The sequence below is a fragment of the Chaetodon auriga genome, chromosome 7 (genome assembly GCF_051107435.1).
Source record: "Chaetodon auriga isolate fChaAug3 chromosome 7, fChaAug3.hap1, whole genome shotgun sequence".
NCBI classification, from domain to species: domain Eukaryota; kingdom Metazoa; phylum Chordata; class Actinopteri; order Chaetodontiformes; family Chaetodontidae; genus Chaetodon; species Chaetodon auriga.
In genome coordinates, this window is record NC_135080.1 from 28,942,246 (window position 1) to 28,950,002 (window position 7,757).

The following is a 7,757-nucleotide window of genomic DNA, read 5'->3' on the forward strand; positions in this document are numbered from 1 at the left end:
CTGAGGCACCAACATACTTGCATAGAAAGAAGAGCTTTTCTTGAGTTGGCAGGTTCTTGCGATCAATCAGAGTACAGTGTCACAATCTCGGTCTCTCACTCCCTCTGCTCCACTCTACCTGCCAGCCGCCCCCACCTCATCAGCTCTACTCTGCTCACCTGCCGACACAGCTGCAGCTCATCATCATCAGCCCTGCATATAAGCCTCTCCAGCACTCTCACTCGTTGCCAGATTGTTCTTCTGCAGTATGCGAGACTTTCCAGCGTTATCCAGCTTGATCACCCGTTGCCGATTTTGCCTGTCCCTGACCTGCTCTCCTCGTCTGCCTCCCGGTAAACTTACCTGCCTTCCGTCCCTGACCTCGTGCTCTGCCTCAGCGTTTCTGGTGTCTGACTGCTCTGCTGGAGATGATTCATCCGTCTGGCTTCGGCTTTCCTCTTGCCTGCTCCCCATCGGTACTTCTGCTCCTGTGGACTGCTCATCTGGCTTCGACCCCCCCGCCTGCCTCCGACTACTCCTCTGCTCTCTCCTCGCCAGCACCGCTGCGCGATCAGCTGTTTCTTCGGCTGCGGAGCTTCCTCCTCATCATCAGCGGCTGAAGCAAGTTACTCCGCTCCCCGCCGGCACCGCTGCGCGATCAGCTGTTTCTTCGGCTGTGGAGCTTCCTCCTCGTCATCAGCGGCTTTGGTAAGCCACTTCTCTTTCCCTCGCTTGAGCCCAAAAGACATTGTGAGAACGCTCAGCCTGGAGAACGAACTTTATTCCGAGTTACTTACTCCGATCCATACCTTGCTTCCTGTGGTAATAAATAAAGGTCATTACCAACTGTACCTGCTCTCCGTTGTACTGCATTTGGGTCCAAAACACGCCCGTTTCATACAGAAGGAAAGCTTCCAATCATTGTACTTGAGAGGATCTCCCTTAAAGACCTCAGGTTCTGGTATTGGAATTCGGTTAGCTGTGATTGCTTCAGCAAGAGTTCTCACAAGGTGACTGGAAGCTTCATGAGAGGTTGAAAAGGCTTGAGTGGCAGAAACTTGAGTGGGCGGGGCTTGTTGCATGAGCAGAAGTGCAGCTGTGGTGATGACTTGACTAACAGGGACTTGAGTAGATGTGGCTGACTGTGGAACCAAATGTGATGTGTACATGGAGGGATATGGAAGGGGGTTTTGGGGGGCCTTGACCTCATGTGGGCAATGGACTTGACCAGGTTTGGCTTGTTGAGCAGGACAAGCTTGGGAAACTGGTGCTTGATGGGAGGGAAAAAATGGATCAATTAAAGGGTTAAGTGTAAGTGGTGGGTGGAGAGATTCTGAATAAACTTGCAGCCTTGCTTGTGCTGCAACATGCCCTTTAAGTTCTTCTAGCCGTTCTACTTCTCTTCTTTTCCCTTCCAGCTTCATCTTTCTGTCAGCGCTTTCTGCTATGAACTGAGCTCTTTTTCTAGCACTGTCTGCTTCAATTTCCCTTTCTTTAGCTTCTCTTTCAACCTTTAAGATTTGTTCTTCCACTTCAAGTCTTTGAATTTCTTCCTTTTGTTGATGTTGTGCATTCGTAATCTTTATCACCTCTTGCGTAGCTACAACTTCAGCTGCTGCTTGTTTTGCATTCAGGGACAGGATGGAAGAGTGTCTGGATGCCTTGGATGGAGCCTTTGACTTAGTGGTTTGAGCTGAAGAGACACTAGACACTGTGCTGTCAAACACTGACTTAGCATCAGGCCAAGGTATGTCATCTGAATCATCACCACTGCAAAAGTGTTGAACCTTTATATTTGCAATCCTAGTGAATGCTTGACATGTATCATTCATTCTCCGAATGTCAGGCTCAGGACTTGAAATGGCTCTTATTTCGAGGTAAGTTTTGTAAATGTCAACTTGGATGGTATTGATTGCACTTGCAATTTCATCAATCAGATCATCAGCATCATTATTCTTAATGGACCTTTTTGCTGAGATTGTGTGTCTTCAACCCGCTCATCAGCTTCAGCTTGCTGTGGTAGAGCAGTCTGCTCTGCGTCACTATCTTCTTGAAGGTCTCCATGAGTGACCTCTTCAGTTGGCAAAAGAGTGGTTTCTTTTGTGTGTGGCATATTAAATGTGCAGAGTGTTACATATGTTGAAATGTAAATAAAATGTATTCTGTTCTCTAATGAGTGCAAATATGAAATGACATGAAATGTTGAAAATGAAATGAAATGTAAATATACATCCTTATGATTACCTTAGGTTAACCTTGTATAATGCACATCAAACATTACAGCATCAGAAAACACACTTCAATAAATGAGCAATAAGATAGCAATTAACAAAGTGTAAATACTCTTAGCACAGTCTAAATATCAAACACTCACTTATTTGAACAATACTTTGATATTAACTTGGAACATGTTAGACTTAACTGGGAAAATGGTGAGTTTACTTCTCTACCTTTACCTTTCTTGATTCTTATTAGATAATCAACTGCAGGAAAAAATGTCCACTGTAGCTTTAGGGAAAAAACACAAATGAAATGTCCGTGTGCTAGAAGCTTAATGGCAGCTAACAAGTACTTGCGCTACTTTCAAAACACTCTCCTTGACGTGCTTGCTTGTGTAGCCTTGACCGCTAGCCCTTGGAGTCACACAAACAGTCCACGAGGAGGCACTTCCCTTTACCGCACATGGCCTGCAGCTATCTTCATCCGCTCGGGAGTCTTCACCGATGCAGAAGTGTTCTACTATGCCGCCCATCGATTGCAGGAAGACTCCGGTTCCTTTCACAGATGTTTATTATTTCAACACCACAGAACTAAATGTTCAAATATACAAAAATATAAGACAACGTCAGTCAAATAACGTGACTTAGCATCGTAGCTCATATCGACAAAACATATCAAACACTGACCACTTTAGCCTGCTCCTCAACAACGGCAGAGTCATTCTCAGTGGCAGTCTTCACAGTCGAAATATGTTCTTTATCAGGAACTTCTTATAAACTTTATGCATAGTTTGAAAGCATGGAGCGCTGAACAAAAGGCAGAGAGACGGACTTGCGGACATCACCACTAGAGGTGCTCCTCGGTCTCTGGCGATAGGAAGCTTGTGTCGCTAACAGACGCTACTTCCTGTTTTACTAATTTCAAAACAAAAGCATGTATTTCAAAAGGCATTTCAAAATAAACTCAAAAAACGACTGCATTTACAATGCCTTTTGTCCAGTCATCAGGTATCTTCCTCTTCATCCATATGGCTGTGAACAGTGGCTTTAGCACTTTAGCTGCTAGTCCTGGGTCTGCCTTGAACAGCTCAGCATTTAGGCTGTCTTGCCCAGGTGCTTTCCCATTTTTTAGGGATTTGATGGCAGTAATGATTTCTTCTTTCTCTGGTGGTTCTATGTTAATATCAAGGTCAGCTTCAGTTTCTTGTACGTCAGTGTAATAAAGAGTCTCTTATTCACGGCTGACTGGCTTCTCAATGTGCAATCACAAAGTGCGCGTCTGTCTGAACGCAGTCCACTTGTTCCCCCAAGACTCAAAGAAGAAGGCTGATGATCCGTTTATGGTGCCTTTATTTTCCGAACATCACCCTTACAACAGGTGGTTGTGCATGCGTATACGTGTGTGTGTGTGTGGTTCTGGAATAAACAGAAACAACAATAATCATTAACAATCAAGTGCAACTCACGGTATACACAGTCATATCTCTTAATAACTTCCTCACACACGAGAACTAAACAATACACAGCCAACAGAAATACGTGAGGAAAAACGGGACGGTCAGTAACGTAAATATAAATATAAATAAATGACCGTTCGTACGAGCGCCGTAATCATGATCAGACCATCCGCGCCAGGAAACAACTTGGTGATTTTTCCCACAGGCCACGATGCTTTGGGCAGTTGAGGGTCGACGATCATCACAACAGTGTCCAGCTGAAGAGGGGGTGTGTTTGCCTGCCACTTGGACCGGGTTTGTAGTGTGGGCAGATAGTGGTGCAGGAACTGGGCCCAGAAGCGATCAGACAACACTTGACAGGCCCTCCACTGGCGACGACTGAGCAATTCCGAGTCGTGGTACACTGCCTGTGGTAATGAGGGGTCTGGCCGCCCCATCAGCAACAAATTGGGGGTGACCGGGTCTGGGTCTGCTACGTCGGATGATACGTAGCCGAGGGGCTTGGAGTTGAGAATGCCCTCGATCTCTATCAGGATGGTGGTCAGTACTTCTCCGCTGACAACTTGTGAGTCCAGGGTAGCAGTCAGGGCAGCTTTAATTGACCTGATTTCCCGCTCCCAGGAACCTCCGAAGTGGGGCGCGCTAGGTAGGTTGAAGCAGAACTTGATCTGGTTCTCTGCTAGCTGGGCTTGGAGAGAAGGATGGAGGGCTTGGAAAGCTTCTTTAAGTTCCCTATCTCTGCCTCTGAAGTTGGTGCCCTGGTCTGAGTGCAACTCAGCTGGTTTCCCACGACGGGATATGAACCTCCTCAAAGCCATCCGAAAAGAGTCGGTGTTGATGCTTGACAGCACTTCAACGTGGACTGCTCTCGTTGTGAGGCATTTAAAAAGCAAGCCCCAACGTTTCTCATTACGACGACCAACTTTAACCTGCATCGGGCCGAAACAGTCAATCCCAGTTGAGAAGAAGGCTGGTTGATGTAACCTGAGCCGTGCAGGGGGCAAGTCAGCCATCTTGGGGTTGACTGGTTGGGCTCTCCACCTCTGACACTCGGAACATGAGCGCTGCTCCCTTCTTATGGCCTCGCGGCCACGGAGAATCCAAAACTTCCTCCTCAGCTCTGCCAAGAGCCGCTCTGCACCAGGGTGTTTAAGGTCTTTGTCAACCTGTCGGATGAGCATCTTGGTTACAGGATGTCTCGAGTCAAGGAGTATGGGGTGGATCACATCATCCTCCAGATCCTGACAGCGCCGTAGCCGACCGCCTACTCGGATCAGCTGGAAGGAGGCATCATATTCTGGAGCAAGTGTGTTTAAGCAGCTGGAGGAAGGCACTTGTTTCCCAGCTGCCAGGCCCTGGACTTCTTCAGGGAAGCTGTCTCTTTGAGCAGACCGCAGAATACTGAGTTCTGCCTCTTTGATCTCCTCTGCCGTAGGAATCCCATTAGCATCCGGAGCTGCTTTATGAAGGCATCTTGCAGTCGCCTTCACCAGTTCACTGAAGGTGCTAAACTGCTGGGGGTCAGGCAATGAATCGTCGGTGCCTGTTACTGTGGCAACTAGGCAGGTTGTGGGCTTTCGTAGCTCCTCAGCGCTGTCTTCACTTGTTGCGACTGGGTGCACTGGCCATTGATCGGGTGGCAGCCACAGGAACGGGGGTCCATGGGTCCAACGACTCTCACCTGTGAGCTCATGCAGCGATTTCCCGCGGGTGAGGTCATCTGCTGGGTTCTCGGTAGTGTCAACATAGCGCCAGGCCTGGCTGTCAGTTAACTCTTGAATTTCTGCAATGCGGGTTCCTGCAAACACTTTAAAGCGGCAGGAGTCCGACTGGATCCAGGCAAGCACTGTTGTCGAGTCTGTCCACATAACCACTCTGGATAGGTCCAGTGTGAGCTCTCGGGTCAGCAGGTTCGCTAGCTGAGCGCCAGTCAGTGCAGCGCACAGCTCCAACCGTGGCATGGAAAGCTGACGCTTGGGGGCCACTCTGGACCGGGCTGTCAGGTGTGCCACCTCCACATGTCCCTCTGCATCTTCCATGCGCAGATATCCCACACTGCCATACGCCCACTGAGATGCATCGCAGAAGATATGGACCTCCCGCTTATTGGATTCCTGGTCCATGACTGGGCTCACGTAGCAACGTGGCAGTCTGATGTTGTCCAGATACTGTAGCTCACTCTCCCAGTCTTGCCACGCTCTGAGCAACTCACCAGGCAGTACGGGGTCGTCCCACCCCCACTTCTTGTCCCATAGCTGCTGAACAAGCACTTTGGCTCTCGTCGTGTATGGCATGAGGAACCCTATGGGGTCATATTGGCTGGCCAATACTTTATAAATGTTCCTCATGGTAGGAGGGGAGCTCTCCAGCGTGGGCGACTTATAGCACAGCGTGTCTGAGTGGCATAACCAACGCAGCCCCAGGGCCGGTTCCTGTGGATCCATGTCTGTGTGATTTAGCAACTGTTCACTACCCTCTGACCTGATCTCCTTGGGAAGGTGGCTGATGACATCTGGCCTGTTGCTGGCCCACTGTCGTAGTTCGAAGCCTCCCTCCATTAGCAGCCTCCTGAGCTTGTCTGTCACATCTTTGGCCATATCTGGAGAGGGGAAGCTCTGCAGCCAGTTGTCCACATAAAAGTGGCTGTCAATAGACTCACAGACTGTATCCCCTGGGCAGGCATGGTCATGCACATGCCTCTGTAGAGCGTATATGGCGCAGCATGGTGAACAAGTGGTCCCGAAGGGAAGGACCTGCCACTCATATACACTAGGTTGGGAGTCTCTCTGTAGGTCACGCCAGAGGAAACGTAACAGAGGCCTGTCTTCGGGCAGCAACCTCACCTGGTGAAACATTCCCTTGATGTCGCTGCTGACCACAATGGAGTGTTCCCTAAACCGCAACAGGACTCCTAGGAGAGATGCACCAAGGTTTGGGCCAGACAACAACAGCTCATTGAGGTTCTTATCTCTATAGGTGTAGGAACAGTTGAACACAATACGGTTCTTCCCGTTGTGTGTCACTAGGTGGTGGGGGATGAACCACGACTCCTGAGAGGTCTTTACTTGCTCCTGACTGATTTTGGTGGTATAACCTGCTTCCTTCAGCTTCACGATCTCTGCCTGATATGCCTCTGCCTTCACGGCGTCTCTGCTGAGACGCTTCTCTGTGCTACGTAGGCTGGAGAGTACTGCTTCAGGCTGCGCTGTGAGTGTAGGCATGTTACTCACACGCAACAGTGGGGTGGCGTATCTGAGTACTCCCTCTACCTTCACTCTCATAGTCTTTGCCTCCAGAAGGTTCATAGCCTCTTGGTCTCTCCGTGACCTGGTTACCAGCTTCTCATTTCGGTATGGGAGAGTGTCCAGTTGCCAGAGCTTCTCTACATGTTTAAAGAGTTCAGCTTCGGGGGAAAGGGTGGACACGAACAGACACTGTTGTGGACGGTTGCACTGTTGGAGAGACTTGACTGGCCCTTGCAGTGTCCAGCCGAGCCTGGTCTTAACTGCAGCTGGGCCCCCAGGTGGGCCAAGGCCTACAGGTTCGATAGGCGTAACCAGGTGTGGACAGTCTGAGCCTATCAGGAGGAGTGGATGGGCGTCTGTGAATGGCTGCAGGGGGAGAGTCTTCAGGTGCTTATATCTGCGCTGAAGCCCCTTAACTGGGTAAGTGTGTTCAGCCAGACCTAGTTCACCTGCAGTGAAGGCCCTCTCAACCTTAATTGTCTTTGTCGGCTGACCAGCTGGGGAGATTTTGAATGCCACTGATGAGCCATGTATTGTCCTCAGGTCCTGCCGAACTGTTCTCAGGGTGAGGCTCTCCGGAGTTCCCTGGAGTTGCAGCCTCTGAGCAGCCTCCTGGAGAAGGATCGTCCTCTCCGAGCCATCATCTAGGATGGCATATGTTTCCAGGGTGTGGTCACCATTACGCAGTAGCACTTTACTGACCTTTAAAAGGACCTGATTGCAGCCTGCGCGTCGATCCACCTCTACACCGGGGCCACCGGGGCCATTCCCTGCGGCTGGTTCATTCCTGATTGCACGGAGGTTGACATCATGTAGGGCCTCAAGGTGTTTCCCCTTGCACTTCTTGCATAGGACTT